Raw genomic sequence first — 28,000 nt, forward strand, 5'->3', positions numbered from 1 at the left:
GCTGTAGACAACAGCATTAACCCCCAAGTTATTGGAAGCATTGGGTGGAGTTATTTAGTTGTATCCATTTAAACTTGGAGAAATTTTGCTCGATACATGGACTTCTATTTTTTGTTTTTAAAAGCAAGGAACGCTTCATGAATTTGTGTGTTATCTTTACGTCGGGACCGTGCCAGTCTCCTCTGTATCGTTCCGATTTTAGCGTAAGTGCTGTGGAAGTGAGCACCATGGACTTCTGTGTTAGCTCACTAGGTATCAAGCTCTTCTTTTTAGTGACAGGCCAGCAGATCCAGTTCAGATTGTTCCTGGTTTGAACAGAAAAGGAGGCTGTGCCAAGCAGGCATGCCGCTAACTCACCCAGTAGGCTTAGCAGGTTATTCAAATGTAAGTTAAAAAGAAGACGGGTGAGCACGCGGTCTGCCTTCCACTGTGTAGAACTGGACTTTGATTCTTTAGAAGCTATTTTTAATTATTTTGATGCTGGCAGAAGCATTCTGGGACACATTTTGAAGGCCTACTAAGTATAGGGATAGGGGAATGTTGGGGGAAGGGACAATTGTCATCTTCAAGAGTTTATGAACCAAGTAGATTTTCCATGGTCTAAACCTGTGTTCTCTTAATATCTTGTGATCTCATACCATTACCAGTAAAAAAGTTTTGTGCACAGACTGCAATGTATGTATATTAATCAATGATGTACAGGTCCTATAGTGCTAATACATGAGGTATGCTAAAACATTTGAATAAAAATTAAAGATAAATATAAAGTACCTTAATTTTAAATAGTATCAGTAATGACATCTTCATGTATATATTAGCTAATATATCAAGGCGACACATAGTGTGCAGTTTATCATTAAGAGCAGTGTATATATAAAGCCAGATTTGAAATGGTTTTCTTAGATGATTCGCAGTTTTTATTACTGACTTCTTGGCTACCCTCATTAGAATTATCATTGTGTTTTTTTCCTTCGAGGTTATTTAAGCGTATTTATTTTTAAATTATTATTATTTTTCTTTAAATTTTTTATTATTATTCATTTATTTATTTCCTTAGTTTATTGTCAAGTTGGTTTCCATATAACACCCAGTGCTCATCCCCACAAGTGCCCTCCTCCGTGCCCATCCCCCTCCTTCCCCCTCCCCCACCCCATCAGCCCTCAGTTTGTTCTCAGCATTCAAGAGTCTCTCATGGTCTCCTCTCTTCCTCTCCTGTTTTCCCCCTTCTTCTTCCTCATGGTCCCATTAAGTTCCTCCTAATCCACCTAAATGTGCAAACATATGGTTATTATTTTTCTTAAGTAAGATCGACAGAGGACTTGAAACTTACAACCCGGAGATTAAGAGTCACGTGCTCTGCCAACTGAGCTAGCCTCCTTTGTTTTCTTTTTTAAGTAAATTCTACACCCAACATGGGGCTCAAACTCATTGTTTTTACTTCATTGTGCAACTTATAGAAAGCTTGCACTTGAAGTAGAGTTGTCAGGTCGACCATTTTCTTTTTGTCGGCTTCTGTTTACCTTATTAGCGTTACCTACCTCAAGATTCTCACTGGAAAAATTTTAAGCCATTTATCAACAACTTTATTTTATAAGTCTTTTACAAAGCAAATGTCTCTGGGAGGGTAACACATTCAGTCTTTAGTTCTGAGTGTGAGTTTGTCAGAAATAGTAAGTCTATCACCTTTAAGACCTGAGAAACCAGTCTGTCAGTTATTTGAGGGACAGGATTTTTTTTTTTTTATATCCTCTTCAGTTCTTAGCAGAACATCTTAAAACCTGTATTTGTGCAATGCAATGTTTCTGGAATAAGGAGGCACAGTACAGTGTTTTGATAGTGGACAGTTTGAGTGTGGGTCAGGCAGAGGGCATAGGCTGCGATTCTGACAGGGAAGGCATAGAGAGTCTCCCTTAGGGAGCCAGCTGCTGCCTCAGAGAGCCAGGCGGGAAGTGGGCCTTTTGCGAAGGAAGGGGACTCCACAAGAGAGCGGAAAGAAGAGCAAATCTCCAAGTTTACAAATGTCCAGGTGGAAGATGCTCATTCCCTGAAAAAGTCTAGAACACATTACTAAAGAGCTATCCTCTTTAATTTTTAAAAATGTTTATTTATTTCTGAGAGAGAGAGAGAGAGAGAGAGCTGGGGAGGGGTAAGGGGAGAGAGAGCAAGCCAGGGAGGGGCAGAGAGAGAGGGAGAGAGAAATCCCAAGTTGGCCCCATGCTGTGAGTGCAGAGCCTGATTTAGGGCTGGAACTCATGACCTGCAAGGTCATGACCTGAGAGGAAACCAAGAGCCGGTCACTTAATGACTGAGCCACCCAGGTGACCCAGTAAATAGCTACCCTTAAAATCTGTTTCAAGAATGTAGATACCAGGCTAGTAAGGAGAAAAGCAAGAATTGGTGGCAAATTAAATCAGAGTAAGCCTTTGGCTCTCCCTGATTGAGTTTGAGAATCTGGAGCATACCTAGACATAGTGTCCCGTTACACACTAGTAGGAAGGGACGGCAAAATGTGCATAACGATAGCGTCAGCGGATCTGAAACCGTTATGATTGTTTGTGGCTGCCACGTGTGTTTAGAACGCAGTCAGCTTTGCTTGTCCACACGAAGTGCAAGGAACCTCGTGCATCAAGCCAGGCTGAGGGAGAGTCCAGGACTCGCTGTCAAAAGCAGGATGGATTTCCCGGGAGCAACAGTAATTGTCAGTCTAGTGCAGACAGAAGGTTCTCAGGAATAAGATGCGGGATAGAGGGCTTGAGCAGCGGCGCAGGCCAAGTGGGGCTGTACTGTCAAGAGTCAGAGCGAAAGCAGAGCCTCAGGGCCAGGGGAGGGTGCTCCCTGAACACCAGAGGAGTGGTGCCTCTGTAGGGACAATGGGTCGAGAGTAAAATTAAAACCATATAGGGGGCACCTGGGTGGCTAGGTCAGTTGAGCGTTTGACTTCTGCTCAGGTCATGATCTTGCAGTTCGTGGATTCAGGCTCCACATTGGGCTCTGTGCTGACAGCTCAGAGATAGGAGCCTGCTTCAGACTCTGTGTCTCCCTCTCTCTCTGCCCCTCTTCTGCTAAATTCTCTGTCTCTTCCTCCCCACCCCCCCCGCCCCAAATATATATATTTAAACCAAGCAAACCGTGTAGCAGAACAGAAGAGGTGCCAAGCAGCCGCATGGGGCAGGCCCAACGTGCCATGCCGGGAGTAAGTGCCACATAGTGACAGCCCCAGGGGATTCCGCCTTCTGCTTATCCCTCCCCAGCCTTCTGGTGGCCGAAGGTATGTGTTTGCAAAGAGGCTAACTGTAGCGTGCTCTAACTATGTATTTAGTTACAAACAATTAAGTGGTGACCCTAAGAGTTAAGAACTCACTAGTTTAGGCATAGGGAGAGTCCACATCAACAAACAACTCACAGACACGCCTCCTGGAACCTGCTCCTGGGCACACCCGCAGCCACCCCCAGGTACACACGTAAGCATAAACTACAGAGGCGTTTGTCAGCTGTCCCTCCTCCCTCTCCCCACTGTCCGTCTTCTTGCAGCACCTCACCTGTAGATGACATTCACACATCGCTTCCCTGTTCCACCCCACTTGAGAGCTCACAAGGTAAAGCATTTGCATAATGTTTAAGAATTCTTTACCAACAGTGACTTCCCTCTCCAATTCTTACCCTCTTAAATCCACAGCAGAGAATCATCTTTTGTGCACTGCTCTACTGTCGACTTTTATAAAAATAGCTTCAAGCCCTTGGTATGGCCAATGAATAGAAAACTAATTTGTGGTTCAGCCTATCCTGATATCTAAGTTGATGTAGATTGCTACGCAATGCTCCCTGCAGGGGAGGAAATAATGTCCTGGGCTGGAGTTTAAGACAGTTTAAGAGCTGTGTAATGATCCTTCGTTGAATGAACAGAAGGGAACCAGTGGGTTTTTCCATAGGGGCTGCCGCACTTCCTGGCTCACCTGTCTCAGGCTTAACAATAGCGACCCCCTGGGGCGTCTGGGTGGCTCAGTCGATTGGGCGGCCAACTTCGGCTCAGGTCATGATCTCACAGTTCGGTTCGTGGATTCGAGCCCCGCGTCGGACTCTGTGCTGACAGCTCAGAGCCTGGAGCTGCTTCAGATTCTGTGTCTCCCTATCTCTCTGACTCTCCCCTGCTCACGCTGTCTCTCTCTCTTAGGAAAAAAAAAAGTTAAAAAAATAAAAAACACAAAAGTGATCCCCCGTTCTCAGCACTTTCTTCCTGCAGGCTCAGATGCAGACAGTTCCGCTGGGCACCACATCACTGTCATCAATTCAATCGTCTAGACTAATGCAGAACCCAGGTGTATGAGGAAATGCCCGAGCATCACTTGGGCTGTGCACTGGGACTCTACACAGAAACAGTGAGATACCTTATGCATAGATACTCATCTCACATAAATACTCTAGTGTGTAGTGAGATGGGAAAGAGCCTCAAGTCTTCTCTGGATTCTTTGTATTTTGCTGTACATAAATTCTTTCTAGCCCTAAATGATTGACATATAGAAATTGGAACTGTACTTGCTATGCTTTATGAAGAGGCACTATTCAGTGGGGGTTCAGAGCTACCTGCACAGGGGACCCTTTCACAATCTTAATTTCCTCACCTGTACCATGGGGCCAACATATCCACCTCCAAGGGATGCGTCAGCACAGGGCCTGGGGAGTGGTCAGAGCTCGTCAGTACAGCTATTAGAATAGACGCCTCTACTAAACATCCCTTAATAGACGATGCAAAAGAGGCAAGATTGGTAATATGTAATCTCAAAAGATTTGTGTGTCAAAATGACAGTAGTTATTGTTATATGTAACAGTAGTTACTTTATATACTTTATATATATACATATATATATCAACTTGTGAATTGCTTTCAGAAGGAAATGCTATCTCTTACTGAAATTCTTCTGTTATAAATAGAAAAACATTTATGTGTAGTCATTTAAACATGATTAAAGAACTCTATAGAGGCCATTTTGGGGACAAGGATGATTACATTTATAATCTTGTTTTTTATGACAAAAAATGCTAGATATGCTTTGAAATATATGCTTATTATTTTTGTTAAATGAGCAAAAGTCAACATTAGAATAGAATATATAAAATCAAAGCCTGAGTAATGAGAACATTTCTTTGATTCATTTTATTGAACTCCTGATTTTAAGTACAGTATTTCCACAGTCATAAAATGTGGGCATTTTTGATGTTTGAAAATGTCAAAAAGGCTATTAAAGCCATTCTGATAGATGATCTGCCTTGGAATTTTTAAAGAGGATAGAAACAGGGCCTATGCGTGGTTGGGTGGCTGTGTAACAACTGTAAAATGTCGTCTATGCCTATGTTCCTGTGAGGTAATAGTGAGAGTAAATTAGGTAACTTTTAAATAGTTTATTCCAGAGATGTTACTCTATATTAATTTTCCGTGCAAACCACTTCTTAACCAAGTAGTTGTCTTAAAATTGGAAAACTTTTTTTTGGGGGGGAAAAAAGGTGAAAAAAACTTGGGGGGAGGGAATGTGTGGATAGTTTTGAATGTGAGTACTAACCTTGTGTGTTCATGGCCTGAACAGGGGAAATGACATTATGGTGACAAATAGTCGTGCCCACGTGCCCTTTCTGTGGGAAACTACAATGGTTCATTTGGCCAATAATAAGGCTTGAGTGAAAACGGCTACAGTTTCTCCAATGTGAAACGGGGGTGCAAGATGAGGGTGGAGCATTGTCTTAAAAACCGTCAGCAGCAATGTCGCCTGTCTCTCCCTATGCACGAGTAGGAATAAAGACCATTAATAATTATAATGGGAACACAGTAAGTATGGCAAAGAAGAAAGCGGCTTTCCCAGTAGTAAAGATTTGATAAATGCTGATGAAAACGTGGGATTTATTTTTATTAAACCATGCTCTGTTCCCTTAACCTACACATTGCTTTATTCTTACCTTACACCCAGAAATACCTTCGCAGAAAGCCCCACCCTCTGCTCTGAAATGCCTTAGACTTCCTTCTTCTAACGCTTTCCCCTCTGAGGCCTCACCTTCTCCGCCATCATCTACCCTTCTTCTGCCATCCCTGTCTGCCTTCACAGAGCCTCCCTCGACTCCAGTTCCTTACTCCTTGCCAGTTCTACTACACTTAACGTATGACTTGTTGATAACAAAAAAGGAAATTCATCTTTAGTGTATGGTAACAGAGATATATCTGATCAATAAAGCAATTGATTGCGATTCTGAAGGGTGCTCATTGCAATAAAAAAAATGTTAACGTTTACTTATTTTTGAGATAGAGAGAGACAGTGCATGAACAGGGGAGGGGCAGAGAGAGGGAGACCCAGAATCTTTCGCAGGCTCCGGGCTCTGGGCTGTCGGCACAAAGCCTGAAGCGGGGCTTGAACTCAAGAATTGCAAGGTCGTGACCTGAGCCAAAGTTGGACGCTTAATTGACTGAGTCACCCAGGCGCTCCGATTTATACTGTTTTTAAAAGATTGTTTTTAAGTTGAAGTATAGTTGACACACACTATTGCGTTAGTTTCAGATGCACAACACAGAGATTAGACAATTCTGTATGTGATGCTATGCTCACCACAAGTGCTAGCTGACGTCTGTCACCACACAACGCTTTGCGACTCCACCGACCTGTTCCCTGTGCTGCGCCTTTCATCCCTGTGGCTTATTAACTCCAGAACTGGAGGCCTCTACCTCCTCCTCCCTTTACCCACCTCATCCATTCCCCCATCCCCTCCCTCTGTCAACCATCAGTCTGTTCTCTGTATTTACAGGTCTGATTCCGCTTTTTGTTTGTTTATTCATTTGTTGTTGTTGTTTTAGATTCCACATATAAGTGAAATTATATGGTATTTGTCTTTCTCAGTCTGACTTCACTTAGCATAATATCCTTTAGGTCTATCTGTGTTGTTGCATAATTTTCCAGGGTATGTTTGTGTGTGTGTGTGTGTATTCATAACTATTTGTACTAGTTGAGACTTAAACTTCTTGAATTTCTCTGCCAGCATGTCTTTGAATACGGCCCTTTGCCTATTTTCTCCGTCTGCAATGCTTGTTAGTGTAATGGACTTTGTCATTCTAGTTTCTATGTCTCTAACTTTATTGGCGTATTTCTGATCTTTTTATTTGCCTCTGCTGCAGCTTTCCATAGTTTCATCAGATGTCTTTCAATTCTACTAAATCTCTCTTTTGCTGTGTATGTTCTTTTAGTTAACCTGATCATTAAACTTCTAGTTAAAATACTATATGTTTTTCGGGGGGCCTGGGTGACTCAGTCAGTTGAGTGTCTGACTCTTGATTTTGGCTCAGGTCACGATCCCAGGATTGTAGCACTGAGTCCCACTTGGGGGCCATGCTCCGGATTCTCTCTCTCGCTCTGCCCCTCTCCCACTCATGTTCTCTCTCTTTCTCTAAATAAATAAACAAAAAATAAATAAATTCTATTTGTTTTTTATTTCTGAAAGTTCTATTTGATACTTTTTCATACCTGCTCCTCCCATTCCTACATTAATTTTTAAATAGGATCTTGGTTGTTGTTTTTTTTTTCAGAAATTCGACCCTTAAATTTTTAAATAATTCAACATACTTTTTATATTCTCTTTCATATTGCCATTCTGTCATCTCAAGTACTTACAGCGCTAATTTTGCCTTTCCTTGTTTGCTGACTTTCATTCACTTTTGGCTGTTTCCTTGTGTGTTTTGTTAATTTTGCTTATGAGCTTCTGTTTCGTGGGGTTTGTTTCCTCCATGAGAATCCCTTCTGACTCGATTCTAAAAGTCCTTCCAGACCAGTTTTGCAACCAATTTTATTATAATATTGTGGCTTGGGGTTACTGGGGTAGTACAAGTTCAAGCTCCACCTCTATTTGAAGAGAAGGCCAGGAGTTCTGAGTTCTCAGGGAAACTCCTTTCCATCCAGTGCCCAGAGTACGGAAGCTTCCTTTCAGTAGCCTGTGCCTGTGGGTGAGTTTCTCCGAACCAGCCCCTCATGTGAGGAGGGATTTTGGAACTAAATATTATGTTTACTCCGTGTTCTCATCCAATCATCCTCCTTGTGAGGAGTCAGTCTTGTCTTCTGTTCAAGCTCTGAGGGGCCTGGGACCACCCTTCTCTCAGGGAAACCATAGCATCAGCTGGGGCCCTCACTGTGCCAGTTTTCAGTTCCGTCTTAGTTTTATTTTTTAAAGTTGATTTATTTCAAGAGAGACAGAGAGCGTGAGTGGAGGAGGGGCAGAGAGAGAGGGAGAGATCCCAAGCAGGTTCCACACTTTCAGCAGGGAGCCTGAGGCAGGGCTTGAACTCATGAACTGCGAGACCGTGACCTGAGCCAAAACAAAGAGACGGACGTTTAACTGACTGAGCCATCCAGATGCCCCCAGTTCCCTCTTAGTTTATGACACCTGGAAATTACCCTTCCCTACCCTGTCCTCTGCTTCTTTCTATTTAAAGATCAGCTTTGCATTAAAAAGTTCTTGTGTTTGGGGCGCCTGGGTGGCTTAGTCGGTTAAGCGTCCGGCTTTCGCGTAGGTCATGATCTCACGGTTCGTGGGTTCGAGCCCCGCGTCGGGCTCTGTGCTGACTGCCAGCTCAGAGCCTGGAGCCTGTTTCAGTCTGTGACTCCCTCTCTCTCTGACCCTCCCCTGCTCACGCTGTCTCTCTCTCTCCTAGAAATAAATAAAACATTAAAAAAAAAAGTTCTTGTGTTTTAGTAAATCTTAAGGACTTTAGGCAATTTAAATCAGCCATATTGCCAGAAATAGGAAACATAACCAATAAATTCAGATAAACTATCAGGATGTATGATTGTTTCTGCTTATCAGTAGTGATTGGATTGGCAGGCCGAGCTGCTGGTGTTTTAAAATTATGTTTTGCACCATAGTCTATGCTGTATATACTCCTTCTCTGCATCCATTTAGCAGGCGTAGGTATCAATGCATAAGCAAACTTTTGGAGGTGTGGTGCCTTCCCTCAGCTTCTGCCAGGCCCGTGGGAGGAGCCGTGTGCGGCAGCAGTTCAGAGCCCCAGCTTTGATATTCTCTACATCTGGGTTTCAGCCCCAGCTCTGTCACTAATTTGCTGTGAGATCATAGGCTGACTGTTTCCTGACATTCTGTCTTCACAGAAATAAAATTGGGACAATAATACCTGTCTTACCTGATCATGGCAAGGGTTAAATGAGATACCACATGGAGAGCACTTAGAAGATATAGTGCCTGGCACATAGTAACTGCCACCGGTAAATGGTAAGTATTCTTGGCATTATTCCCTCATTTCCCTTGAGAAGGACAACAGTGATAAAACCATTTCTAAGTTCACCAACACCTCAGTTTTAGAATCCAACTTTCTGACTCCCCCCCCCCTTTTTTTTATCTGTCATCTGAGTCATGTGAGATGAGTAAGTGTTGAAGAATGAGGAGGCCACAGGCTTCAGGTTTAGAGCCTTAGGTCTAAATGTGGCTCTGCTGCTTGCTGGCCATGGATATGTGACAGCCTCTCCAAGACTCATTTTCCTTTTCGGTAAAATGGGGGTACGGACAACTTACTTCTGGGGTGATTGTGCAGGACGAGTGTGGAAATGCCCACACAGAGTGGCACATAGGGGCCATGAAGCTTTCTACAAGGACTCTGCAGGCAGGGTCCGTGCGTTCCTTCCCTCAGTCTGGGGCTCACGGCAGCACCTGGTCAGGAAAGGCTGCACTGAATGGAATGGATGAAATCAAGGAGGAGAAATGGGACACCGATACAACAGTGTCAGAAACGGTGGCAGGGCCTGTCAGAACCGACTCCGTGTGTGGCCACAGGGAGTCAGGGCCCAAGTATTTATTTATGTTTTCGTGGTTGGTAGTAGTTTTGCTGTGTGTGCGTATCTGAGAATGGGAATGCTGTCTCCATCTTTTCTATCTTTCCACGGTGCCCAGAACAGGTCCTTTGTAAGGGACATTGGCAGCTGTGCTGAAACCCTGACTCAAGACCCGCCCTGCAGTGGGTGGAGAGGACCTGGGGAAAGTTGAGTCACTTTGGGCTGATGATGGGGAAGGCCAGGACTCTGCTTCTTCCTGAGACGCTGGCAAAGGGTGTGGAGGCTGACTTGAATCTCTTCCTTCTTTGCATAAGAATCTTGAACCTGATGTTTTCATTTCAATAGGAGGGGGCAATATGGGAGAACAGTGAAGGATAAAGCAATTCTTCCTTCTCTAGTGGCTCAGGAGTGTCACTTGAACAGTAGATGGAACCTTTTACGTAAAACCGGGACACATTGATTTGGAGCTCTAAAATAAGTTTGGAACATCAAATTGGTTGCTCGGATCCCCTAGCTTTGCAATGTCTGCATCTGTCTACCATCTCCCCAGTGTTTCCTCCTCTTCCGGGGAACAGCCACCATACTAAGGTGTGCCAGGCTCTCTGTGTTCCGCAGTCTTCCCGCACCGTATGTATCAGCATGCCCATTTTTACAGATGGGAGGCTGAGAAACTAAGGGCTGTGTTTAAGGAGGAGGAGACACAGCATATAGGGGTACTTGGTTCCAAAGATGTCTTTATCCACTGTCTATATGGCTTCTCCCCTTTCAGTGTCCTGCTCCTTGTCATCTTGGAAGGCCCAATCAAGAGACCTGTGGTTAGGCTCTCTTCCTCCTCTAAGAAAATGTATGAGCTCAGGGAAGTCACTCTAGGATATCTTCCAGCTCCAGCTTCTACCATCCTCCTGACCCAAGTTTTAGGAGAACGGATTTCTTCTTCTTCTTTTTTTAAAAAATAGTTTATTGTCAAGTTGGTTACCATATAACACTCAGTGGAGAATGGATTTCTGCCAGACCGTTGCCTGTGTCTCTTCACCTCACAAACCCTTACCTGAAAATCTCATAAAACTGAGCAAGATAGGAAGGTGATGCAGAGACTAATGCTAATTTTGCACCTGTGTTGTGCTGGGTGCTGTTAACCGAAATTCTTGATATTTATTAGGACTGACACTAATTTCCTTTAGATTAATCTCTAGTATTTATAAACACTTCATCATTTCCATGATTTGCTGTCTTTCTACTCCTCTATGTCTAGAATGCTTCCTTCCTGTTCCTTCCATGCCAGAGAACTCAAGCAAGAATAATTTGCTTTGGATGGCACCCCACAGGAATGCCCTACTATATTGACTTTTGGTAAGAGTTAGAAAAAGGCTGAAGTAGGAAGGTTGGCTTGAGAGAATGAACATAAATGATTTTCTCTATAAAGGGCTGGAAATGTTTTTCTGACTTCTCACTAATTTGAACCATCTGGGAGGCCTCAGGGGCCATGAACCCTGGATTCTTTTTGTGGAAAGCGATAAAAAAGATCTTTTCCACTTCTTTAAATCACTTTCCAGAAAACTTTTTGCTATGTGGGGGTGTCTTGCTCAAAAATCACCTTTAATGCTTAATTTAGGGTTTGAATTCATGGATGATTTGTTCTCTCTGGAAGAATGCTGGATAGAGAGGGAATCCAAGGAGACTTCCCTTGGCCTGTAAATGCTTCAAAGTGTGATTGGCAATTCAAAATCTTGCCCCACATAATTTCTCTGACTACTGTCTTGTAAAAAGTCTTAGAGACTAGACTTTAAGAAAATTATAAGGAATTATTTAAGGAAGCCAAACCCGCCTACACTGGGCAATCCCCGCAGTGGTGGTTGGGACCCTGGAGCCCTCCAAGTTCACATTTTATTGTAATGCACAGGTTAAGGAGCTCTCAGAAGGGCTGATGCTTTAGCCCATCCTTCTAGCTAGAGCTAAGAACATGAAACTCCCAGACACAAAGAATTTGGTTAAATTTACCTTCAAATTCAACAGACTTATCAAAACCTTGCTTCTGTGTTTGCTAAGTCCCCACGCCTCCATGGCTTAGCACTCTTGAAGTTGATTTCCCATGTGAGGTCTAGGGTGGGAGGCAAGAGGTAGGGAGAGAGGGAGGAGATTTCCTCACAGTTGTCCGGAACCAGGGTGAGGGAGGTTCTGCCATGCGGCCTCGCCCTACGTGTCAACAACCAAACGGGGGAAGGAGGAAGAGACAGCAGGCGGATTTCTTAGGAGGGCGCCATAGGCGACTCCTGGCAGCCCACTCCCGGTGGCCCAGACTCACATATGTGTTTCCAGCTAGCTGCAAGGGGACTGGAAAACGAAGTTTCTGGCTGGGTAATAGCTCCTCATTCTGAAGGGGAACAGGGCTCTGTGGTGATTGCCTCCAGCTGTCGCTGTGCTCCCAGAGGGCTGACAATGTAGGCCGTGAGGATGTTCCCTTGCCTCCCTTCACACTAACCCCTTTACCATTCCCTGTGTACCTTTTCCCTCACCTCATTCCTCATTGTCTTCCATCCTTTCCTACCTCCGACATCCCTGTCCATACACACGTGCTCTGCTCTTGCGTGGAAAATCTGCGCCACAGGGATATTTCATGTAGAAGTTAGTTTGAAAGTGCAGGCTGAAAGGAAATCAATCAGTCTACACTCTCCTCTTCCAAACCAGGCTGGACGCCTAAAGGATACTGGTTCAGGCCTTGCCCTGTTTTCCCAAAATGTAGTTTTCATCAGTCACCTCCTTGCCAAGACCTCGGGAGGACTCCCTGCTGCTGTACCCTGGGTCTACTCCGTGCGTTTCCATTAGACTCAAGATAACACGGCCCTACTTCCCGGTCAAGCCTATCTCACATGTCCTTTTGCTCCTCAAGAGGGAGATAAATCCTGCCCATTGTGAGGTGTTCATTCACCATCTTGCATTGACTCCATTCTCAGTATCCTTGAAGGCCCATCCAAGCTCCACTCGCAGTATGAGGCCTTCCAATAGGCAGAGTTGAAATGTCAGTGATCTTTACAGAAAATCAAGTAAATTGAATAATAGAAAAAAGCATCGGATTTGAAGTGAGGGGACTTGAAACCAGAGCCCTGGTTCTCCCACTCACCGCTCTGTAAATTTCCTGATTTAAACTTCTACTTGGTTCAGTGGTAACTTGCAGTCGGACGCAGTTCCCTCTCACTGTTGTACAGCTGCCCGTGTGTCTTTTGTTAGGTTATGTGTTTCTTGAGCAGAAAGAACAAGGCTGATAGAGGCAGCTCCTGGTTCTCACTGCTCAGTGTTCTGTTGTCTTTTCCAAATTTGCATTTTAAACTACACTTTGCTACTTTCTTACTTCAGAAAATTTGAATGAATGTAATCATGCAGCATCCTATTCAGGGGCTAATGCCATCTGCCTATAGACAAGTAACTGTAGGCTTAGGGCAGAAGTTTCCTGACTGAAATGATCAGGAGGGGCTAGTGATGGCTAATTCTTTCCCTTGTTTGTGACTTTTTTGATGGAATGCCAAGAATCCATTTCAGCCAGATCTGGGGACAGGTTGTTTCTCCTTTGTGTCCCCTGAGGGCCTAGCAATGGAGATCAACTTGATGGTTACTTATTTAAAATTAAAATCCACTGCTGTCAAAGTTTGCTTAGTATCCATCATTGACCAGGCATTTTATCTATTGTACATTCATGTATGTTATCTCAATTAAACTTTCAACAGCTCAGTGCCTTAGGTATTTTCATCCCCATTTTTTTTACTGTACAAGAATATTCATAGCGGCTTTATTCGTAATGGCCCTTAACTGGGAACCATTCCATATGTCTATCAATAGGAGAACGGATAAATAATAAAATGGAACTCTACATGGAAATAACAAATGGCTGGTGCATGCAACACATTAGTTAATATACAAAACTGTATAAGTGAAAGGAAACTTAAAGAGTAATTTTACTCTACTCCATTTTTATGACATCATAGAACAAGCAATCTTTATCTATGGTGGACAAAATTCAGAATGGCCATTTCTTTCACACAGGTGGGGCAGGAGTTGATTGTAGAGGGTATTGGGAAAACTCCAGGTAAAACTTCTGGTAATGTTCTAAATCTTGGTAACATTATGGGTTACATAGGAGTATGCATTTCTCAAAACTTAGCAAACCACACTTAATATTACACTTTTTAAAGAACAAAACCAGTTCTATGATGAATTTTAATCCTTTTTACTCTTACAAGTTTGTGAAATATATTAGGGCTCTTTCTCCAAATCAGTTAGCTTATGTGTTAAAAATATGCATTCTTATTCTTTTTTAGAATATTCTGATTCACTAGGTCTGAATTGTAATACATCATTTTTATAAGTCTCTTTGATAATTAATTTAACTTTAGAAATTTGGGAAATTTTGCTTAAAGAGATACACAGTATTTGCATCCATAAGCCAATAATTTGAGGCTCACTGGCCTTTACTAGTCATTGCCACATGAATATACATTTGCTGTTTTTATTTTTCCCTTCATCACTGATATTCAAAATAAACTTTCATAATAATGCTGACATTTACAAAATATGTGGTTTATTATGGTCTTCTTTTCTTTTCTTTCCTTTTTTTTTCTTTTTTTTTTTTTACAAATAGTTTATTGTCAAGTTGGTTTCCATATAACACCCAGTGCTCATCACCACAAGTGCCCTCCTCCATGCCCATCCCCCCTCCCCCCACATCCATCAGTCCTCAGTTTGTTCTCAGCATTCAAGAGTCTCTCATGGTTTGCCTCCCTCCATCTCCCCAACTATTTCCCCCCTTCTTCCTATTTTTAAAGGAGAAAACTGGGGTTTCTCAGCAATTAGGAGATCAAAATTACAGACTGGTGAGTGTGAGAACCAGGGCTCTGTTTCAAGTCCTCTGACTTCAAATCCTATGCTTTTTCTCTAATATTCAATTTACTTGATTTTCTGAAAGATCACTGAGATTTCAGTACTAGAACCCTTACAAGTATGGGCTAAGGGCTTCGGAAACAAAGTTATTTGATAGACCTACGTTTCAATTCTGAATCTGTAATTGACTTCACTGAAGCCATGAAACTTCTGGAGTATCAGTCCTCCACTGTCCCAACCCTGACCTGTGCAAATCAAATTAAATATGCAGAGGAGTTGGTAAAAAAAAAAAAAAGAGAGAGAGAGAGACTTTTGCTTTTCTGAAGTAATATCTTTTGCTAGATGCATTTTTTAAAACATAAATATGTTCCAGGGGCATCTTGGGTGGCTCAGTCGCTTAAGTGTCGGACTCTTGATTTTGGCTCAGGTCATTATCTCATGGTTTGTGGGATCAAGCCCCGCATCAGACTCTACATGGCAGTGAGGAGCCCACTTGGGATGGTCTTCTCCCTCTCTCTGCGCCCGTACCCCATTCTCTCTCTCTCTCTCAAAATAAATAAACTTAAAAAAAGTTCTATAAAAAAATATGTTCCAAGGACAAGGAGCAAACAAACTTAAAGCCCATTTGTAAACAAAGTTTCTTCCAGGGTTTCACTGTTTTCTGTATGTGTGCACGGCCACTGAGGACTATAAGCCAGTGTGGAAATTCAGTATACAAATAGAGTCGCTTGTAGCCCTGCGTCATGGGCTAGCGCCAGAGTTTGGGGTGATGACAGTGAATGGGAGTGTCCCAGCAGCAGCTGGAAATGCTCATAGCCTGAGTTGGCCCAGGTGGTTTCTCTCCTCTCCCCAATGTTGCAATGGACTCTCAGAAGGCCACCTGGCCCTGCCTTCCTCAGACTCCTGGGAGTCAACAACAGAGAGATTACAAATGACTGTATAATGCTCTACAGTTTATACAGTGTTTCTTTAAAAAAATTTTTAATGTTTATTTATTTTTGAGAGAGAGAGAGAACACAAGTGGGGAAGGGCAGAGAGAGAAGGAGACACAGAATCTGAAGCAGGTTCCAGGCTCTGAGCTGTCAGCACAGAGCCCAGTGGGGGGCTTGAACTCACAAACCGTGCGATCATGACCTGAGCTGAAGTCAGACGCTTAACCAACTAAGCCACCGAGGCGCCCCTATACAATGCTTCTTAAACACAGCTTAGCATTTGGTCTTCTCGATCACTTGGTAAGATGAGAGTGTTACAGCATTCATTTTACATCCGAGGGATGAAAAGATCAGATGTTAAATAATTCACCTAAGGTAGGTAGCAAAACCCATTCTTAAACCAGATCCTTTGGATGCAGGTCTTGCCTTGTTCAGGATACCTCCGTGTGTCCCACTGAGTCTGCTCAGGGCTTGCACCCCGCACCAAAGCATGCTTCCTCAAACACACTCCCTCCCCATCCTCCAGGCTCTGGTGTGTACTATCTCTGTCTAGAAAATTCCATCCGCTTCCATAATTTCTTACTGCATTATCCCAACTTTGAGGCCCAGCCTACGTGTCAAGTTGTCCACAAAAGTTTTCCAGATCCCTCCTGGACTCTTCCTCCATTGTGTTTGCATAGCTCTTTCCTGTACTTAAAAACATATATAACATTCACCATAATCTGCTGAGTGTTCTACTTACTACATTCATGTCAGCCTCATAGTCTACAGAAGGCAGGTCTAATGTGTCTAGATTCTCAATAAACATCAGGTTTATTATTTATCATAATAAAAATGCTTATCTAATTGAATTCCTATATGGAAATAAAATAGTGATTGTTATCATTTGTTAACACTTTCCATGTGCCAAGTGCTTCTCTGAAAGCTTTGTTCATCTACCCAGTCCTCACTACCAGCATGTGAGGTGCTTTCTGTCACTGTCCACATCTTACAGATGAGAAAATTAAAGTCAAGGAGGGTAAGTAACTTGTCTGGAATTAACCAGCTAGTAAGGGGAAGAGCTTGCTTTGAACTACTTTCCTTGTAAGTGAGGGCCAAGTCCCTGATTTCTAAGAGTTGTATGTTTATTTCCTTCTACAAGAAAGAACCTTGGCTCCAGATGGAGGTTGAATTGGGGCAAAGCCAGCTTCTGCCTTTGCTTGTCTTGCTTTTGGCCAGAGATAGGCAACAACTCTGTGGGAGTCTGGTGCTCAGCCTGGTCCTTGGCCCAGAATGGCTCTGGAAATAGAGCTTTCTTGAGCTATCAGTATGAAAGCAAGGAAAGAGAAAGCTCCTGCTTTCTTTTGTTCCTCCTCCCACACACCTTCATGCGTTTGATGGCAACCAGGAGCTCCCTTCCCTGCCATCATCTTTTCAAGGACCAGAGAAGGAGATGCACAAAGGCAGGAGAGCATCTTCAAGGTCAGGAGCCAACTGCATGTTGGGGTGGCACTCCCTTTGTGTGACTTTGGAAGGATTATTTATCCCTTCACTCATCTACCCTCCTGGAAACCTCCAGGGTGATCAAAATTTTCTTTCTTGAGTGTTAATTCTTCCAAATACAAAAAAAAAAAAAAAAAAGGATTCTTAAAATTCAAACACTGGTGCTTTGACCCTATGGTTGGAATGCTGCTGCTGGGGAAGTCTCTGTTTCCAGGACTGCAGGTCCGATTATCTGGGCAGCTCCAGTATGGCTTGCTATGCCTGGGACATGATCAAGTGTCTCTGTTCCGTAGCAGGAAGCCTGGGACACCTGGGTCAGACCTTTGTCTTCTTTCCTCTCTCCAAGGTCTTACCCTTCAACAGAGCCCATATGCTCTGTCTTCTAAAGTAGTTTTGATGTTAAATATAAGAAATCTATTGAGGTCTTTTTTTTTTTTATTTCTATCTCTGAAGGTTGGACACTGATGTCTGGGAATTTTCTTTTTTTTTTTTAATGTTTTTTTTTTCTTTCTGAGAGAGAGAGAGAGAGAAACAGCATGAGCAGGAGAGAGAGGGAGACACAGCATCGGAAACAGGATCCAGGCTCTGAGCTGTCAGCACAGAGCCGGACGCGGGGCTCGAACCCACGAACTGTGAGATCATGACCTGAGCTGAAGCCAGACGCTTAACCAACTGAGCCACTCAGGTGCCCCTGGAAATTTTCTTTTTTTAATTTCTTTTTAAAATTCCAGTATAATTACCATAAGTATATTAGTTTCAGGTGTACAATTATAGTGATTCACAATTCTATACATTCCTCAGTGCTCATCATGATAAGTGTACTCTTAATCTCCTTCACCTATTCCACCCACCTCCCTCTGGTAACCACTAGTTTATTCTCTCTCTATATATTTTCTTAAATTATTTTTAAATATAATTTATTGTCAAATTGGCTAACATACAGTGTGTAAAGTGTGCTCTTGGTTTTGGGGGTAGATTCCCATGGTTCATCGCTTACATACAACACTCAGTGCTCATCCCAACAAGTGCCCTCCTCAATGCCCGTCACCCACTTTCCCCTCTCCCCCACCCCCCATCCACCCTCAGTTTGTTCTCTGTATTTAAGAATCTCTTATGGTTTGCCTCCCTCCCTCCCTCCCTATTTGTAACTATTTTCCCCCTTCCTTTCCCCCATGGTCTTCTGTTAAGTTTCTTAAGATCCACATATGAGAGAAAACATAGGATATCTGTCTTTTTCTTTTTCTTTTGAGTATTTTTTCTGATTTATTTCACTCAGCATAATACCTTCCAGTTCCATCCACATTGCTGCAAATGGCATGATTTCATTCTTTCTCATTGCCAAGGAGTATTCCATTGTATACATAAACCACATCTTCTTGATCCATTCATCAGTTGATGGACATTTAGGTTCTTTCCATAATTTGACTATTGTTGAGAGTGCTGCTATGAACATTGGGGTGCATGTGCCCCTATGAATCAGCACTCCTGTATCCTTTGGGTAAATTCCTAGCAGTGCTATTGCTGGGTCACAGGGGAGTTCTAGTGTTAGTTTTTTGAGGAACCTCCACACTGTTTTCCACGGCAGCTGCACCAGTTTGCATTCCCACCAATAGCGCAAGAGGGTTCCCGTGTTCCCACATCCTCGCCAACATCTCTTGTTCATTTTCGCGACTCTGACCGGTGTGAGGTATTCTCTATATTTGAATCTGTGTTTTTGTTCATTTTTTTTCCTTTGGTTTGGTTTGTTTCTTAAATTCCACATATGAGTTAAATCATATGGTATTTGTCTTTCTCTGACTGACTTATTTCACTTAGCATAATGCACTCTAGACCTATCCATGTTGTTGCAAATGGCAAGATCTCATCCTTTTCAAGACTGTGTAATATTCCATTGTATATATACACCACATTTTCCTTATCCATTTGTCAATTGGTGGATACTTAGGTTGCTTTCGTGTCTTGGCTATTGTAAATAATGCTGCAATAAACATAGGGGTGCACGTATCTTTTTTAATTAGTGTTTTCGGATTCTTTGAGTAAATGCCCATTAGTGGAATTACTGCATTGTGTGGTAATTCTATAATTTTTTAAGGAACATCCATACTGTTTTCCAGAGTGGCTACACCACTATTCCCACCAATAGTGCAATAGGGTTCCTTTTTATCCTTATCCTCACCAATACTTGTTGTTTCTTGTATTGTTGATTTTAGCCATTCTTACAGGTGTGAGGTGAGATTTTGGATATCTCTGATGATTAGTGATTTTGAGCATTTTTTCTTGTGTATGTTGACTATCTGGATGTCCTCTTTTTTAAAAAAAATTAATGTTTTATTTATTTCTGAGAGAGAGAGCAGGGGAGGGTCAGAGAGAGAAGGAAACACAGAATCTGAAACAGTCTCCAGGCTCTGAGCTGGCTGTCAGCACGCCCCCGACGCGGGGCTCGAACCCCCGAACTGTGAGATCATGACCTGAGCCAAAGTCAGACGCTCAACCGACTGAGCCACCCAGGTGCCCCCTATCTGGATGTCTTCTTTGGAGAAATGTTTGTTCACATCTGCCAGTTTGTTAATTCGATTATTTAATTTTTTGGGGTGTTGAGTTGTATAAATTCTCTATATGTGTATTTTTTTTAATTTAAATTTTAGTTAGCTAACATACTGTGCAATATTGGTTTCAGGAGTAGAATTAAGTGATTCATCATTTGCATACCACACCCAATGCTTATCACAAGTGGCCTCCTTAGTACCCGTCACCCATCTAGTCCATCTCCCAACCACCTCCTTCCATCCACCCACAGTTCTCTATCATTAAGAATGTCTTGTGGTTTGTTTCCTCTCTCTTTTCTCTCCCCTCTCCTTCCCATATGTTCATTTGTTTTGTTTCTTAAGTTCCGTATGTGTGAAATCATATGGTATTTGTCTTTCTCTGACTGACTTATTTCACGTAGGATAATACATTCTAGCTCATTCACATCATTGCAAATGGCAAGCTTTCATTCTTTTTGATGGCTGAGTAATATTCCATTATATATATTATATATATACCACATCTTCTTTATCTATTCATCAGTTGATGGACATTTGGGCTCTCTCCATAATGCAGTTGTAAACATCAGGTGCATGTACCCTTCAAATCTGTATTTTTGTATCCTTTGGGTAAATACCTACTAGTGGAATTGCTGGGTTATAAGGTAGGTCTACTTTTAACTTTTTGAGGAACCTCCATACTGTTTTCCAGATTGGCTGCACCAATTTGCATTCCCACCAACAGTGTAAGAAGGTTCCCTTTTCTCCACATTCTTGCCAGTACCTGTTGTTTCTCATGTAGTTAATTTTAGTCATTCTGACAGGTGTGAGATGGTATCTCATTGTGGTTTTGATTTGTATTTCCCCGATGATGAGTGATGTTGAGCATCTCTTCATGTGTCTGTTAGTCATCTGGACATCTTCTTTGGAGAAGTGTCTATTCATGTCTTCTGCCCATTTCTTAGCTGGATTATTTGTGTTTTGGGTGTTGAGTTTGAGAAGTTCTTTATAGATTTTGGATACTAGCCTTTCATCTGATATGTCATTTGCAAATATCTTCTCCAATTCCATAAGCTGCCTTTTACTTTTGTTGTTTCCTTCACCTTGCAGAAGCTTTTTTAAAAAAAATATTTTAAATGTTTATTTATTTTTGAGACAGAGAGACAGAGCATGATGGGGGAGGAGCAGAGAGAGAGAGAGAGAGAGAGAATCTGAAGCAGGCTCCAGGCTCTGAGCTGTCAGCATAGAGCCTGACGTGGGGCTTGAACTCACAGACTGTGAGATCATGGCCTGAACTGAAGTCAGACACTTAACTGACTGAGCCACCCAGGTGTCCCCATGTAGAAGCTTTTTATACTGATGAAGTCCCAATAGTTAATGTATACTTTTGTTTCCCTTTTCTTCAGTTATGTGTTTAATAAGAAGTTGCCCCAGCCCAGGTCAAAGAGGTTGCTACTTGTGTTCTCTGGGATTTTGATGGTTTCCTGTCTCACATGCAGGTCTTTCATCCATTTTGAATTTATTTTTTTTGGATAGTAAGAGAGTGGTCCAGTTTCATTCTTCTGTATGTTGCCACCCAGTTTTCCCAACACCATTTGTTGAAGAAGATGTCTTTTTTCCATCGGATGTTCTTTCCAGCTTTGACAAAGATGAGTTGACCATACAGCTGTGGGTTAATTTCTGGGCTTTCTATTCTGTTCCATTGATCTATGTGTCTGTTTTTGTGCCAGTACCATACTGTCTTGATGACTACAACTTTGTAATATAGCCTAAAATCTGGAATTATAATGCCTCTGGTTTTGTTTTTCTTTTTCAGGATTGCTTTGGCTATTCAGGGTCTTTTGTGGTTCCATACAAATTTTAGGATTGTTTGGTCTAGTTCTGCAAAAATACTGGTGGTATTTTGATAGTGATTGCATTAAATCTGTGGATTGCTTTAGGTAGTATAGACATTTTAATAATGTGTGTTCTTTCAATCCATGAGCATAGAATTCTTTTCCATTTATTTATGCCCTCTTTAATTTCTTTCATAAATGTTCTATAATTTTCATAACATAGATCTTTTACCTCTTTAGTTAGGTTTATTCCTAGGTATCTTATTGTTTTTGGTGCTTTTGCAAATGGGCTTGATTCCTTGATTTCTATTTCTGCTGCTTCATTATCGGTGTATAGAAATGTAACAGATTTCTATGTGTTGATTTTATATCATGCTACTTTGCTGAATTCATGTATTAGTCCTAGCAATTTTTTGGTGGAGTTTTTCAGGTTTTCTATATAGAGTATCATGTCACCTGCAAATAATGAAAGTTTTGAATTCTTTTTATTTCTTTTTGTTGCCTGATTGCTGAGGCAAAGTCTCTCAGTACTACGCTGGTGAGAGTGGATATTCTTGTCTTGTTCCTGACTATAGGGGAAAGGATCTTGGTTTTTCTTCCTTGAGGATAATATCCGCTGTGGGTCTTTCATATATGGCCTTTATGATGTTGAGGTATGTTCCATCTATCCCTACTTTGTTGAGAGTTTTTATCAAGAACACATGCTATATTTTGTCAAATGCCTTTTCTGCATTTATTGAGAGGATCACGTGGTCTTTATCCCTTCTTATATTAATGTAGAGCATCTCTTTGATTGATTTGTGAATATTGAACTAGCTCTGCCTCCCAGGAATCAAATCCACTTCACCCTGGTGGATAATTCTTTTAATGTATTGCTGAATTCGATTTGCTAATATCTTGTTGAAAAGTTTTGTATCCATGCTCATCAGGGATATTGGCCTGTAATTCTCCTTTTTAGTGTTTTTTTTTTGGTCTGGCTTTGGAATCAAGGTAACACTGGCTTTGTAGAATGAGTTTGGGAGTTTTTCTTCCACTTCTATTTTTTAGAACAGTTTGAGAAGAATAGGTATTAACTCTTTAAATATTTGGTAGAATTCTTCTGGGAAGCCATCTGATCCAGGACTTTTGTTTGTTGGTAGAGTTTTGACTACTGATTCAATTTCTTTGCTGGTTGTGGGTCTGTTCAAATTTTCTCTTTCTTCATGTTTAAATTTCGGTAGTTTGTTAGTTTCTAGGTATTTGTCCATTTCTTCCAGATTGCCCAGTTTGTTGGCATATAATTTTTTCATAGTATTCTCTTACAATTGTTGTACAGATAGTGTTGGTTGTGATCTCTTTCATTTGTGATTTTATCTCTTTGGGTCCATTCTCTTTTCTTTTTAATAAATCTGGCTAAGGGTTTATTAATTTTGTTAATTCTTTCAAAGAACCGGCTCTTAGTTTCATTGATCTATTCTAATATTTTTTTTCTATTCTGCTGTAATCTTTATTATTTCTCTTCTTCTGCTGGCTTTAGGCTTTTTTTTCTGTTCCTTTTCTAATTCTTTTAGGTGTATAGTTAAGTTGTGTATTTTGGGAACTGTCTTGCTTCTTGAGATAGGTCTGAAAATTGCAATATGCTTCTCTCTTTGAAATGCCTTTGCTGCATCCAAAAGGTTTTGGACTGTCATGTTTTCATTTTCATTTGCTTCCATGTATTTTTTATTTGTTATTTAATTTCCTGGTTAACCTGTTCATTCTGTAGTAGGATGTTCTTTAACTTCCATATATTTGAGGGCTTTCCAAATTTTTGCTTGTGATTGATTTCAAGTTTCACAGTGTTGTGATCTGAAAATGTTCATGGTATGATCTCAATCTTTTTGTGCTTGATGAGGGCTGATATGTGACCCAGTTTGTGATCTATTCTGGAGAATGTTCCAGTTGCACTTGAAAAGAATGTGTATTCTGCTGCTTTAGGAGGAAATGTTCTGAATATATCTGTTAAGTCCATCTGGTCCAGTGTGTCATTCAGAGCCTTTGTTTCCTTGTTGATTTTTTTGCTTAGATGATCTGTCCATTGCTGTAAGTGGGTGTTAAAGTCCCTTACTGCTTTTTATTATGTGTATTATTGTTTCTTTATATTTGTTATTAATTGATTTATATATTTGGGTTCTCTCACATTGGGAGCATAAACATTTAAAATTGTTGGATCTTTTTGAAGGATAGACCCCCTAATTTTTTTTTTTAATTTCAAATGTAATTTCCATTTTATTTTTTTTCCATTTCTTTTTTTTTTTTTACAAATAGTTTATTGTCAAATTAGTTTCCACATAACACTCAGTGCTCATCCCCACAAGTGTCCTCCTCCATGCCCATCCCCCCTCCCCCCCACGTCCATCAGTCCTCAGTTTTTGTCAGCATTCAAGAAGGACCCCCTAATTTTTATATAGTGCCCTTCTTCATCTCTTTTTATAGTCTTTGTTTTAAAATCTAGGTTGTCTGATATAAATATGAATATTCTGGTTTTCTTTTGATGTCCACTAGCATGGTAGAGAGTTCTCCATCCCATCACTTTCAATCTGCAGGTGTCTTTAGGTCTAAAATGAGTCTCTTATAACCAGCATATAGGCGGGTCTTGTTTTTAAATCCATTCTGATACCATATGTCTTTTTTCTCTTTTTTTACAAATAGTTTATTGTCAAGTTGGTTTCCATATAACATCCAATGCTCATCACCACAAGTGCCCCCCTCCATGCCCATCTCCCCCCTCCCCCCCATCAGTCCTCAGTTTGTTCTCAGCATTCAAGAGTCNTCTGGCCTGCCAAGTTTCAGTAGATAGGTCTGTCACCACTCTGATAGGTTTCCCTTTGTAAGTTAGGGCCCTTTTCTCCCTAGCTGCTTTCTAAATTCTCTGTTCTTATATTTTGCCATTTTCACTATGATGTCATGCAGAAGATCGATTCAAGTTACATCTGAGGGGAGTTCTCTGTGTCTCTTGAATTTCAACATCTATTTACCTCCCCAGGTTGGGGTAGTTCCCTGCTATAATTTGTTCCAGGACTCCTTCAGCACTTTTCCCTCTCTCTTCCTCTTCTGGGATTCCTATGATACGGATATTGTTGCGTTTGACCGTATCGCTGAGCTCTCGAACTCTTCTTTCATGTTCCTGGATCAGTTTATCTTTCTTTTTCTCAGTTTTCTTCTTTTTCTATAATAGTGTCTTCTAAATCACTTATTCTTCTTTCTGCCTCTTCAATCCGTGCATTGGACACTTCCAGTTTATTATGTATCTCATTTATCGCATTTTTAAATTCATTATAACTATTTTTAAGCTCCATATTTTTGTAGCCATAGTTTCTCTGATATCCTCCATGCTTTTTTCATGCCCGGCGATTAATTTTATGATTATTGTTCTAAATTCTTATTCAGTTATGTTGCTTATATCTGTTTTGAGCAGTTCTCTAGCTGTCATTTCTTCCTGGAATTTCTTTGGAGGAGAGTTCTTCCGTTTCATCATTTTGCTTAGCTTTCTATCTCTTGTTACTTTTAAAAGCTTTTGGTACACTCGGCCCCTGAGAGTTCTGCTGTATTAGAGAGGGCTCTTTGAGTATTCAGGGCCTGTCTGTTCAGGAAGTGTTCTTTGGAGGGTGTTTCTTGGTTTCTCTTGTTGAGCGTTTGGTTATTTTGTTTCCCTAGTCATAGTGGTATTTGGGACTCTCCACCTGTGTAGTTTGGCTTTTTTCTTGAGGCAGCCCTGGAAAAAGAAAACAGACAACCACAGAGGCAACAAAGGTACACAAACGCACAGGCAAAACCAATGAACATGCAAACCCAGGCTCAGGAAAAAACAGCAACAGCAACAAAACGGCTATCTGGAGGGGGCGGGCGTGGTTTGGTGTAGGCGAGGCTTGTCTCCACTGTGTCCGCTGGTCTCCCTGAGGCCCCGCCTTGGTGGTTGTGGGGGAGAATAGCTTAGCCCCAGTCCCTTCTCAACCAAGCGTTGCAAATCACTTCTTCAGGTCCGATCTCCCTGTGCTGAGGGTGTAGCCAAGGTGGGCTGAGTTCTGTGCCCCACGCTCTGCCTCGTTTCCGGTCCCCGTCTGCGGGCTTTGTTACACCGCCCTGACCAGTCCCGCTGGTCGCTGCTTCCCTGTTGCTGGGGTTGATTGGGGGGTGGGGGAAGTGTCACAGCCTCAGATTCCCCAGGGTCAAGCAGTGATACAACGTGAGTGCGACCGGGGAACGTAGCAACTTCAGGTCTGCAGCGTCCACATCGCTGCAGCGCGCTGCCGCCACAGGCGTTTCCTCTGCTTCACCGGCCGCCGCCGCCGCCACGGAGGGAGCCGGGCGCGAGGAGAGCCGTTGTCCCCGGCGCCTCCGGGACCGGGACGCCTAGTTTAACGTCAGCACCGCAGCCAGAGCTAAAAACACTGTCTTTCCCAGCCGAGGTTTTCCTCTTCCCCGGGGACGGTTCTGTGAGCAATCCCACTCTTCTTTCCTTTCCCCGGGACTCGCGGTTTGTCCCTCCCCGCAGCTGCACGCGCGCCGGGTGCCCCCCCCGCCCTCCGTGTCTCTGGGTCCCGTCCCGCTTTTATCCCCCCCAGTTCGCCCTCTCGCACTTATGAGGTTGCCTTCCCAGTGTGCTGTCTCTTTCTCTTCCCAGACTCCTGGGGCCCAGGGTCCTGCGGCTTCAGGCCTTCTCTGGTTGAGAGATGGTGCAGGCGAAATGTACGGAGCTCCCTACCTCTCCGCCATCTTGCCTCCTTCCCCCATATGTCTTGACTGAAGCATTTAATCCATTTACACTTAGAGGAATTATTGAAAGATATGAATTTAGTGTCATTGTGCTACCTGTAAAGTTAGTGTTTTTGGTGTTGTTCCCTGATCCCTTCTAGTCTTTGTTACTTTTGGTCTATAAATTCTTTCTGTATTTTGGATACTTACCCCTTATTGGATATGTCATTCACTATCCTCTCCCATTTAGTAGGTTGTCTTTTTGTTTTGTTGGTTGTTCCTTTTGTTGTGCAGAATTTTTTTTATTTTGGTATAGTCTCAATAGTTTATGTTTGCTTTTCTTTCTCTTGCCTCAGGAAACATATCTAGAAAAATGTTGCTATGACCAATATCAGAAATTACTGCTTTGTTCTCTAGGATTTTTATGGTTTCAGGTCTTACATCTAGGTCTTTAATCCATTTTGAGTTTATTTTTAGGTTTGTTGTAAGAAAGTGGTCCCATTTTTCTGACACCATTTATTGAAGAAACTCTTATATTCCCATTGCATGTTCTTGCCTCCTTTGTCATAGATTAACTGACCATATAAGTGTGGCCTTATTTCTATTCTCTCAACTCTGTTCCATTGATCTATGTGTGTATTTTTATGTCAGTACCGCACTGTCTGTCTGGGAATTTTCATCCCTTGACAACTCCCTCAAGCTGCGTACTTTCTATTACTTCTTCATTTCTTCATTTTCCCCACAGATTCTCTGTACACACTAAGCTTTTCAAGAATAGCTTGAATAACAACCAAGCAGGGAAACTATGGCATTTGATAAACGGGAGGTGGGTAGGGTTGGTGCTGGGAGAGAACACAGCATGATTTTCTTTGACATGAGGTGTTTACACTTTGTTAATGGCCTTTATGTCTTAAATCATCACTGCAGCTCCAGTCTAAAAACTTATTTATGTAGATGTAGATGAATCAAGATTCACAATCTTTCACAGGAAACTGATCTACTGATGCTTTTAGCTGGTTTGAAAAAACAAAACTAAAAAGGGTTTTAGAAGTCCAAAAACAATTCCAGCAAATCCCTGCCTCTGTAAAAGTTCCAAAAGCCAGTTCAGGAGGTTCCTGGCTGACTCAGTGGGAGGAACATGTGACTCTTGATCTTGGGGTTGTTAGTTTGAGCCCCATGTTCAGTGTAAAGATTGCTTAAAAATAAAATCTTAAAAACCTTACCGAAGTGCCGTTCATAATGTCCCATCTTTTGTACGTTTTCCCTGTTTATCATAGCCCATGGAATGATGCAAACATCGGTGTTAAAGATGAGGGTTCTGGAAATCAATTGCTGTAGTCAGTGATTCCTAATTGAGAGACACAGCTCACTCTGTCCCAACAGCTAAGGATGCCCAGTGCCACCAACACCACTGCTTCGCCTCTTGCCACCGTCTTCAGCGCTGGCATCATTGTTTTCAGACCTTTGCGGAGAGATAGAGAACTAGGATGGATGCAGATAAACTTGACTAACAGATTTCCACCCAGTCCTTTGCCGCCTCTGGGGCCTGTGGCAAGTTATTAAATATGCATGAACTTCAGTGTTTTCATTTTCAGAAATGGGGATGAGAGTGACCTCCTTTTTTGGAAATATGAAGCACTGCCTTTCATAGACACTCAATTTTAGTTTCCTTCTTTCGCCAAGGAGCTAGGTTGAGCAGATACACATAAAAATAGAATAAACGAAGCTCCCATTGAGTGCCTGATCACTGGTGTAGAGAGGGCCCAGTTGGTAAGGGTTGTTTGCACACCATGATCTCTTCAGAGCAGCATTTTGGCTGTTCTAACTCAGGTGGG

At 42.0% G+C, this 28,000-nt stretch overlaps 1 protein-coding gene and 1 non-coding gene across 2 annotated transcripts in view; both read right to left on the minus strand.

The window, feature by feature from the left end:
• ATP12A (ATPase H+/K+ transporting non-gastric alpha2 subunit) overlaps positions 1-28,000 on the minus strand; it is a 98,290-nt gene that overhangs the window by 62,875 nt on the left and 7,415 nt on the right. The window lies entirely within an intron of this gene.
• LOC144240425 (U6 spliceosomal RNA) lies at positions 120-226 on the minus strand. The gene has a single exon (XR_013337714.1). It is a non-coding gene; the product is annotated as a U6 spliceosomal RNA (small nuclear RNA).

Source organism: Crocuta crocuta, unplaced genomic scaffold (genome assembly GCF_008692635.1).
Source record: "Crocuta crocuta isolate KB4526 unplaced genomic scaffold, BGI_CrCroc_1.0 scaffold277, whole genome shotgun sequence".
NCBI lineage: Eukaryota > Metazoa > Chordata > Mammalia > Carnivora > Hyaenidae > Crocuta > Crocuta crocuta.